The sequence below is a fragment of the Oncorhynchus nerka genome, linkage group LG19 (genome assembly GCF_034236695.1).
Source record: "Oncorhynchus nerka isolate Pitt River linkage group LG19, Oner_Uvic_2.0, whole genome shotgun sequence".
NCBI classification, from domain to species: Eukaryota; Metazoa; Chordata; class Actinopteri; order Salmoniformes; family Salmonidae; genus Oncorhynchus; species Oncorhynchus nerka.
The window spans coordinates 44638101-44648165 of NC_088414.1; positions in this window are offsets into that span (position 1 = coordinate 44638101).

A 10065-nucleotide genomic window follows, 5' to 3' on the forward strand; every position below is an offset into this window, starting at 1 on the left:
TATCTGTTAGTGTGGATGTTGTTGTCCAACACTGGGCTACAGTATATCTGTTAGTGTGGATGTTGTTGTCCAACACTGGGCTACAGTATATCTGTTAGTGTGGATGTTGTTGTCCAACACTGGGCTACAGTATATCTGTTAGTGTGGATGTTGTTGTCCAACACTGGGCTACAGTATATCTGTTAGTGTGGATGTTGTTGTCCAACACTGGGCTACAGTATATCTGTTAGTGTGGATGTTGTTGTCCAACACTGGGCTACAGTATATCTGTTAGTGTGGATGTTGTTGTCCAACACTGGGCTACAGTATATCTGTTAGTGTGGATGTTGTTGTCCAACACTGGGCTACAGTATATCTGTTGTTAGTGTGGATGTTGTTGTCCAACACTGGGCTACAGTATATCTGTTAGTGTGGATGTTGTTGTCCAACACTGGGCTACAGTATATCTGTTAGTGTGGATGTTGTTGTTGTCCAACACTGGGCTACAGTATATCTGTTAGTGTGGATGTTGTTGTCCAACACTGGGCTACAGTATATCTGTTAGTGTGGATGTTGTTGTCCAACACTGGGCTACAGTATATCTGTTAGTGTGTATATCTGTTAGTGTGGATGTTGTTGTCCAACACTGGGCTACAGTATATCTGTTAGTGTGGATGTTGTTGTCCAACACTGGGCTACAGTATATCTGTTAGTGTGGATGTTGTTGTCCAACACTGGGCTACAGTATATCTGTTAGTGTGGATGTTGTTGTCCAACACTGGGCTACAGTATATCTGTTAGTGTGGATGTTGTTGTCCAACACTGGGCTACAGTATATCTGTTAGTGTGGATGTTGTTGTCCAACACTGGGCTACAGTATATCTGTTAGTGTGGATGTTGTTGTCCAACACTGGGCTACAGTATATCTGTTAGTGTGGATGTTGTTGTCCAACACTGGGCTACAGTATATCTGTGTCTGGGAAACTGACCCCCCCCCTGAAAATGTTGAACATAATTCCAACATAAAACAGAAAGAACGATCTCTTAATAAAGAAAACAGGAATGTGAAATGTTACAAATCAGTTTTGTTTTCACACGAAACATCCACCTAGAACACAGAACAGTCTCGCCGACGAGGAACGCACTTCATGTCATAAAAAAACACCAATAACCACAAATGGAAAGATAACAGTCTGGAGGCAACAGGGAAACATATGGCAAAGCCCTAAATGACAACCTAAGTAGTGCACTATATAGGGAATAGGGTGCCATAGTGGTCTGGTATAAACTAGTGCACTATGTAGGGAGGTGGTATTTGGGACTTGTTTTGAAGTGGTGTTTAAACCTTGTGAAACAGGCTGTGGCTGTTTGGACCCCATGAGAACTAAAACAGTGGATGTTGGTGTGGTGTGGATGTTAGTGTGGTGTGGATGTTGGTGTGGATGTTAGTGTGGTGTGGATGTTAGTGTGGTGTGGATGTTAGTGTGGTGTGGATGTTGGTGTGGATGTTAGTGTGGTGTGGATGTTGGTGTGGATGTTAGTGTGGTGTGGATGTTGGTGTGGATGTTGGTGTGGATGTTGGTGTGGATGTTAGTGTGGTGTGGATGTTACATGTTGGTGTGGATGTTGGTGTGGATGTTGGTGTGGTGTGGATGTTGGTGTGGATGTTGTGGTGTGGATGTTGGTGTGGATGTTGGTGTGGATTTTGGTGGATGTTGGTGTGGATGTTGGATGTTGGTGTGGATGTTGGTGGATGTTGGTGTGGATGTTGGTGTGGATGTTGGTGTGGATGCTGGTTGGATGTTGGTGTGGATGTTGGTGTGGATGTTGTTGGTGTGGATGTTGAACCTAATGCTGGTGTGGATGTTGGTGTGGATGTTGGTGTGGATGTTGGTGTGGATGTTGGTGTGGATGTTGGTGTGGATGTTGGTGTGGATGTTATGTGGTGTGGATGTTGGTGTGGATGTTGTGTGGTGTGGATGTTGTGATGGTGTGGATGTTAGTGTGGGTGTGAACAGTGATGGTTGGTGTGGTGTGGATGTTAGTGTGGTGTGGATGTTAGTGTTGGTGTGGATGTTGGTGTGGTGTGGATGTTAGTGTGGTGTGGATGTTAGTGTGGATGTTAGTGTGGTGTGGATGTTGGTGTGGATGTTGGTGTGGTGTGGATGTTGTGTGTGGATGTTGGTGTGGATGTTGGTGTGGATGTTAGTGTGGTGTGGATGTTGTGTGGTGTGGATGTTGGTGTGGTGTGGATGTTGGTGTGGTGTGGATGTTGGTGTGGATGTGTGTGGTGTGGATGTTGTGGTGTGGATGTTGGTGTGGATGTTGGTGTGGATGTAGTGGTGTGGATGTTAGTGTGGTGTGGATGTTGGTGTGGATGTGGATGTTAGTGTTGGTGTGGATGTTGGTGTGGATGTTGGTGTGGTGTGGATGTTAGTGTGGTGTGGATGTTGTGTGGATGGATGTTGGTGGATGTTGGTGTGGATGTTGTGTGGTGTGGATGTGTGGTGTGGATGTTGGTGTGGATGATGTTATGTTGGTGTGGTGTGGATGTTGGTGTGGTGTGGATGTTGGTGTGGATGTTGGTGTGGATGTTAGTGGTGTGATGGTGTGGATGTTAGTGTTGGATGTTAGTGTGGTGTGGATGTTTGGATGTTGGTGTGGATGTTGTGATGTGTGGATGTTGGTGTGGATGTTAGTGTGGTGTGGATGTTGGTTAGTGTGGTGTGTGGATGTTGGTGTGGTGTGGATGTTAGTGTGGATGTTGTTGGTGTGGATGTTAGTGTGGTGTGGATGTTTGGTGTGGATGTTGGTGTGGATGTTGGATGTGGATGTTAGTGTGGATGTTAGTGTGTGTGGATGTTGGTGTGGATGTTAGTGTGGTGTGGATGTTGGTGTGGTGTGGATGTTAGTGTGGTGTGGATGTTGTGTGATGTTGGATGTTGGTGTGGTGTGGATGTTAGTGTGGTGTGGATGTTGTTGGTGTGGATGTTGGATGTTGGTGTGTGGTGTGGATGTTAGTTGGTGTGGATGTTAGTGGTGTGGATGTTGGTGTGGTGTGGATGTTAGTGTGGATGTTAGTGTGGTGTGGATGTTGTGGTGGATGTTGGTGTGGTGTGGATGTTAGTGTTGTGTGGTGTGGATGTTGTTGGAGTGTGGTGTGGATGTTTGGTGTGGATGTTGGTGTGGTGTGGATGTTGGTGTGGATGTTGGTGTGGTGTGTGATGTTAGTGTGGATGTTAGTGTGGTGTGGATGTTGTTGGTGTGGATGTTAGTGTGGATGTGGATGTTGATGTTAGTGTGGTGTGGATGTTAGTGTGGTGTGGATGTGGTGTGGATGTTAGTGGTGTGGATGTTGGTGTTGGTGTGGATGTTAGTGTGGATGTTAGTGTGGTGTGGATGTTAGTGTGGTGTGGATGTTGGTGTGGATGTTTGTGGATGTTAGTGTGGATGTTGGTGTGGATGTTAGTGTGGATGTTGGTGTGGATGTTGGTGTGGATGTTAGTGTGGTGTGGATGTTAGTGTGGATGTTAGTGTGGTGTGGATGTTGGTGTGGATGTTGGTGTGGATGTTAGTGTGGTGTGGATGTTGTTGGTGTGGATGTTAGTGATGTTAGTGTGGATGTTAGTGTGGTGTGGATGTTGGTGTGGATGTTGGTGTGGATGTTAGTGTGGTGTGGATGTTGGTGTGGTAGTGTGGTGGATGTTAGTGTTGGTCTGGATGTTAGTGTGGTGTGGATGTTAGTGTGGTGTGGATGTTATGTGTGTGGATGTTGATGTGTGGTGTGGATGTTAGTGTGGTGTGGATGTTAGTGTGGTGTGGATGTTGTTGGTGTGGTGTGGATGTTGTGTGGATGTTGGTGGTGTGGATGTTAGTGTGGTGTGGATGTTAGTGTGATGGTGTGGATGTTAGTGTGGATGTTGGTGTGGAGTGTGGTGTGGATGTTAGTGTGGTGTGGATGTTAGTGGTGGATGTGGATGTTAGTGTGGATGTGTGGATGTTAGTGTGGTGTGGTGTGGATGTTGGTGTGGATGTTAGTGTGGTGTGGATGTTAGTGGTGGATGTTGGTGATGGATGTTGTTGGTGTGGATGTTAGTGGTGTGGATGTTAGTGTGGTGTGGATGTTAGTGTGGTGTGGATGTGGATGTTAGTGTGGTCTGGATGTGGTGTGGATGTTAGTGGTGTGGATGTTTGGTGGTGTGGATGTTGGTGTGTGTGGATGTTGGTGTGGATGTTAGTGTGGTGTGGATGTTAGTGTGGTGTGGATGTTGGTGTGGTGTTGGATGTTGTGTGGATGTTAGTGTGGTGTGGATGTTGGTGTGGATGTTGGTGTGGATGTTTGTGGATGTTAGTGTGGATGTTAGTGTGGTGTGGATGTTGTGTGGATGTTGGTGTTGGATGTTAGTGTGGTGTGGATGTTGGATGTTGGTGTGGATGTTGGTGTGGTGTGGATGTTGGTGTGGTGTGGATGTTAGTGTGGTGTGGATGTTTGTGGTGTGGATGTTGGTGTGGTGTGGATGTGGATGTTGGTGTGGTGTGGATGTTAGTGTGGTGTGGTGTGGATGTTGTGTGGATGTTGGATGGTGTGGATGTTGGTGTGGTGTGGATGTTGGTGTGGTGTGGATGTTAGTGTGATGTGGTGTGGATGTTGGTGTGATGTTAGTGTGGTGTGGATGATGTTGGTGTGGATGTTAGTGTGGATGTTGGATGTGGTGTGGTGTGGTGTGGATGTTGGTGTGGTGTGGATGTTAGTGTGGATGGTGTGGATGTTAGTGTGGTGTGGATGGTGTGGATGGTTGGATGTTGTGTAGTGTGGATGTTAGTGTGGTGTGGATGTTGGTGTGGATGTTGTTGTGTGGTGTGGATGTTAGTGTGGATGGTTGTGTGTGGATGTTAGTGTGGTGTGGATGTTAGTGTGGTGTGGATGTTAGTGTGGATGTGTGGATGTTGGTGTGGTGTGGATGTTAGTGTGGATGTTGGTGTGGTGTGGATGTTAGTGTGGTCTGGATGTTAGTGTGGTGTGGATGTTAGTGTGGATGTTGGTGTGGTGTGGATGTTGGTGTGGATGTTGGGTGTGGATGTTGGATGTTGGTGTGGATGTTAGTGTGGTGTGGATGTTGGTGGTGTGGATGTTAGTGTGGTGTGGATGTTGGTGTGGATGTTAGTGTGGTGTGGATGTTAGTGTGGTGTGGATGTTGGTGTGGTGTGGATGTTAGTGTGGTGTGGATGTTGGTGTGGATGGATGTTTGGATGTTGGTGTGGATGTTAGTGTGGTGTGGATGTTGGTGTGGATGTTGGTGGTGGATGTTAGTGTGGTGTGGATGTTAGTGTGGTGTGGATGTTAGTGGTGTGGATGTTAGTGTGGTGTGGATGTTTTGGTGGATGTGGATGGTGTGGATGTTGGTGTGGATGTTGGTGTGGATGTTAGTGTGGTGTGGATGTTGGTGTGGATGTTGTGTGGTGTGGATGTTAGTGTGGTGTGGATGTTAGTGTGGTGTGGATGTTAGTGTGGTGTGGATGTTGGTGTGGTGTTGGATGTTAGTGGTGTGGATGTTAGTGTGGTGTGGATGTTAGTGTGGTGTGGATGTTAGTGTGGATGTTGGTGTGGTGTGGATGTTAGTGTGGTGTGGATGTTAGTGTGGATGTGGTTGGATGTTGGTGTGGATGTTAGTGTGGTGTGGATGTTAGTGTGGATGTGGATGTTGGTGTGGATGTTGGTGTGGTGTGGATGTTAGTGTGGTGTGGATGTTAGTGTGGATGTTAGTGTGGTGTGGATGTTGGTGTGGATGTTGGTGTGGTGTGATGAGTGTTGGTGTGGATGTTGGTGTGGATGTTGGATGTGGTGTGGATGTTAGTGTGGTGTGGATGTTGGTGTGGATGTTGTGTGGTGTGGATGTTGGTGTGGTGTGGATGTGGATGTTGGTGTGGATGTTGGTGTGGTGTGGATGTTAGTGTGGTGTGGATGTTAGTGTGGATGTTAGTGTGGTGTGGATGTTAGGATGTGTGGATGTTGGTGTGGTGTGGATGTTAGTGTGGTGTGGATGTTAGTGTGGATGTTGGTGTGGTGTGGATGTTGTGTGGTGTGGTGTGGATGTGTTGGTGTGGTGTGGATGTTAGTGTGGTGTGGTGTGGATGTTTGGTGTGGATGTTAGTGTGGTGTGGATGTTGGTGTGGTGTGGATGTTAGTGTGGTGTGGATGTTAGTGTGGTGTGGATGTTGGTGTGTTGGTGGATGTGGTGGTGGATGTTAGTGTGGTGTGGATGTTGGTGTGGATGTTTGGTGTGGATGTTAGTGTGGTGTGGATGTTGGTGTGGTGTGGATGTTAGTGTGGTGTGGATGTTGTGTGTGGATGTTAGTGTGGTGTGGATGTTGGTGTGGTGTGGATGTTGGTGTGGATGGTGTGGATGTTGTTAGTGTGGATGTTAGTGTGGTGTTGGTGTGGATGTTAGTGTGGATGTTAGTGTGGATGTTAGTGTGTGGATGTTAGTGTGGTGTGGATGTTAGTGTGGTGTGGATGTTAGTGTGGTGTGGATGTTGTGTGGTCTGGTGTGGTGTGGATGTTAGTGTGGTGTGGATGTTGGTGTGGTGTGGATGTTAGTGTGGTGGATGTTAGTGGTGTGGTGTGGATGTTGTGGATGTTGTGGTGTGGATGTTGTGTGGATGTTGGATGTTGGTGTGGATGTTAGTGTGGTGTGGATGTTGTGGTGTGGATGTTGGTGTGGTGTGGATGTTAGTGTGGATGTTGGTGTGGTGTGGATGTTAGTGTTGGTGTGGATGTTTGGTGTGGTGTGGATGTTAGTGTGGATGTTAGTGGATGTTGGTGTGGATGTTAGTGTGGATGTTGGTGTGGATGTTAGTGTGGTGTGGATGTTAGTGTGGTGTGGATGTGTGGATGTTGGTGTGGTGTGGATGTTGGTGTGGATGTTGGTGTGGTGTGGATGTTAGTGTGGTGTGGATGTTAGTGTGGATGTTGTGGATGTTAGTGTGGATGTGGTGTGTGGATGTTGGTGTGGATGTTGGTGTGGTGTGGATGTTGGTGTGGATGTTAGTGTGGTGTGGATGTTAGTGTGGATGTTGGTGTGGTGTGGATGTTAGTGTGGTCTGGATGTTAGTGTGGTGGATGTTGGTGTGGTGTGGATGTTGTTGGATGTGGTGTGGATGTTAGTGTGGTGTGGATGTTGGATGTGGTGGTGTGGATGTTAGTGGATGGTGTGGATGTTGGTGTGTGGATGTTAGTGTGGTGTGGATGTTAGTGATGTTGGTGTGGATGTTATGTGGTGTGGATGTTAGTGTGGTGTGGATGTTGGTGTGGTGTGGATGTTAGTGTGGTGTGGATGTTAGTGTGGTGTGGATGTTGTGGTAGTGTGGTGTGGATGTTGTGGTGTGGTGTGGATGTTGGTGTGGTGTGGATGTGGATGTTAGTGTGGTGTGGATGTTGGTGTGGTGTTGGATGTTGGTGTGGATGTTAGTGTGGTGTGGATGTTGTGTGGTGTGGATGTTAGTGTGGATGTTGTGTGGATGTTGGTGGTGTGGATGTTAGTGTGGTGTGGATGTTGGTGGTGTGGATGTTGGTGTTGGTGTGGATGTTGGTGTGGATGTTGGTGTGGTGTGGATGTTGGTGTGGATGTTGGTGTGGTGGATGTTAGTGTGGTGTGGATGTTTGGATGTTGATGTTGGTGTGGATGTTAGTGGTGTGGATGTTAGTGTGGTGTGGGTGGTGGATGTGGTGTGGATGTTGTTGTGTGGATGTTAGTGTGGTGTGGATGTGTGGTGTGGATGTTGGTGTGGTGTGGATGTTGGTGTGGATGTTAGTGTGGTGTGGATGTTAGTGTGGGTGGATGTTGGTGTGGATGTTAGTGTGGTGTGGATGTGTGGATGTTAGTGTGGATGTTAGTGTGGTGTGGATGGAGTGTGGATGTGTGGTGTGGATGTTAGTGTGGTGTGGATGTTAGTGTGGATGTTAGTGTGGATGTTGGATGTTGGTGTGGATGTTGTGTGGTGTGGATGTTAGTGTGGTGTGGATGTTGGTGTGGATGTTAGTGGATGTGGTGTTAGGTGGTGGATGTTAGTGTGGTGTGGATGTTGGTGTGGATGTGTGGTGTGGATGTTGGTGTGGTGTGGATGTTAGTGTGGTGATGTTGGATGTTGGTGTGGTGTGGATGTTGGTGTGGATGTTAGTGTGGTGTGGATGTTGGTGTGGTGTGGATGTTGGTGTGGTGTGGATGTTAGTGTGGTGTGGATGTTGGTGTGGATGTTAGTGTGGTGTGGATGTTGGTGTGGTGTGGATGTTAGTGTGGTGTGGATGTTAGTGTGGTGTGGATGTTGGTGTGGATGTTGGTGTGGTGTGGATGTTAGTGTGGTGTGGATGTTGGTGTGGATGTTGGTGTGGTGTGGATGTTAGTGTGGTGTGGATGTTGGTGTGGTGTGGATGTTGTTGGTGTGATGTGTGGATGTTGGTGTGGATGTTAGTGTGATGTTGTGGATGTTAGTGTGGTGTGGATGTTAGTGTGGATGTTGGATGTGGTGTGGATGTTAGTGTGTGGATGTTAGTGTGGTGTGGATGTTGGTGTGGATGTTGGTGTGGTGTGGATGTTAGTGTGGTGTGGATGTTGGTGTGGTGTGGATGTTAGGTGGTGTGGATGTTGTTGGTGTGGATGTTGGTGTGGTGTGGATGTTAGTGTGGTGTGGATGTTAGTGTGGATGTTAGTGTGGTGTGGATGTTGTGGATGTTGGTGTGGATGTTAGTGTGGATGTTTGGTGTGGATGTTGGTGTGTGGATGTTGGTGTGGATGTTAGTGGATGTTAGTGTGGATGTTGGTGTGGATGTTGGATGTTGGATGTTGGTGTGGATGTTAGTGTGGATGTTAGTGTGGTGTGGATGTTAGTGTGGATGTTGGTGTGGTGTGGATGTTAGTGTGGTCTGGATGTTGGTGTGGTGTGGATGTTGGTGTGGATGTTGGTGTGGTGTGGATGTTAGTGTGGTGTGGATGTTAGTGTGGTGTGGATGTTAGTGTGGTGTGGATGTAGTGTGGTGTGGATGTTAGTGTGGTGTGGATGATGTGTGGTGTGGATGTTGTTGGTGTGGATGTTGTGGATGTGGTGTGGATGTTTGGTGTGGATGTTTGGTGTGGATGTTGGTGTGGATGTTGGTGTGGTGTGGTGTGGATGTTGTGTGGATGTTAGTGATGGTGTGGATGTTAGTGTGGTGTGTGGATGTTGGATGTGGTGTGGATGTTGGTGTGGATGTTGGTGTGGATGTTGGTGTGGATGTTGTGTGGATGTTGTGTGGATGTTGGTGTGGATGTTAGTGTGGATGTTGGTGTGGATGTTGGATGTTGGTGTGGATGTTAGTGTGGATGTTGGTGTGGATGTGGATGTTGGTGTGGATGTTAGTGTGGTGTGGATGTTGTGTGGTGTGGATGTTAGTGTGGTGTGGATGTTGGTGTGGTGTGGATGTTAGTGTGGATGTTGGTGTGGATGTTGGTGTGGTGTGGATGTTGGTGTGGTCTGGATGTTAGTGTGGTGTGGATGTTAGTGTGGATGTTAGTGTGGATGTTGGTGTGGTGTTAGTGGTGTGGATGTTAGTGTGGTGTGGATGTTGGTGGTGTGGATGTTGGTGGTGTGGATGTTAGTGTGTGGATGTTGGTGTGGTGTGGATGTTAGTGTGGTGTGGATGTTAGTGTGGTGTGGTGTGGATGTTGGTGTGGTGGTGTGGATGTTAGTGTGGTGTGGATGTTAGTGTGGTGTGGATGTTGTGTGTGTGGTGTGGATGTTGTGTGGTGTGGATGTTAGTGTGGTGTGGATGTTGTGTGTGGATGTTGGTGTGGATGTTGGTGTGGTGTGGATGTTGGTGTGGATGTTGGTGTGGTGTGGATGTTAGTGTGGATGTTGGTGTGGTGTGTGGATGTAGTGGTGTGGATGTTAGTGTGGTGTGGATGTTAGTGTGGTGTGGATGTTGGTGTGGTGTGGATGTTAGTGTGGATGTTGGTGTGGTGTGGATGTTGTGTGGTGTGGATGTTAGTGTGGTGTGGATGTTAGTGTGGATGTTGTTGGGTGGATGGTGTGGATGTTGGTGTGGTGTGGATG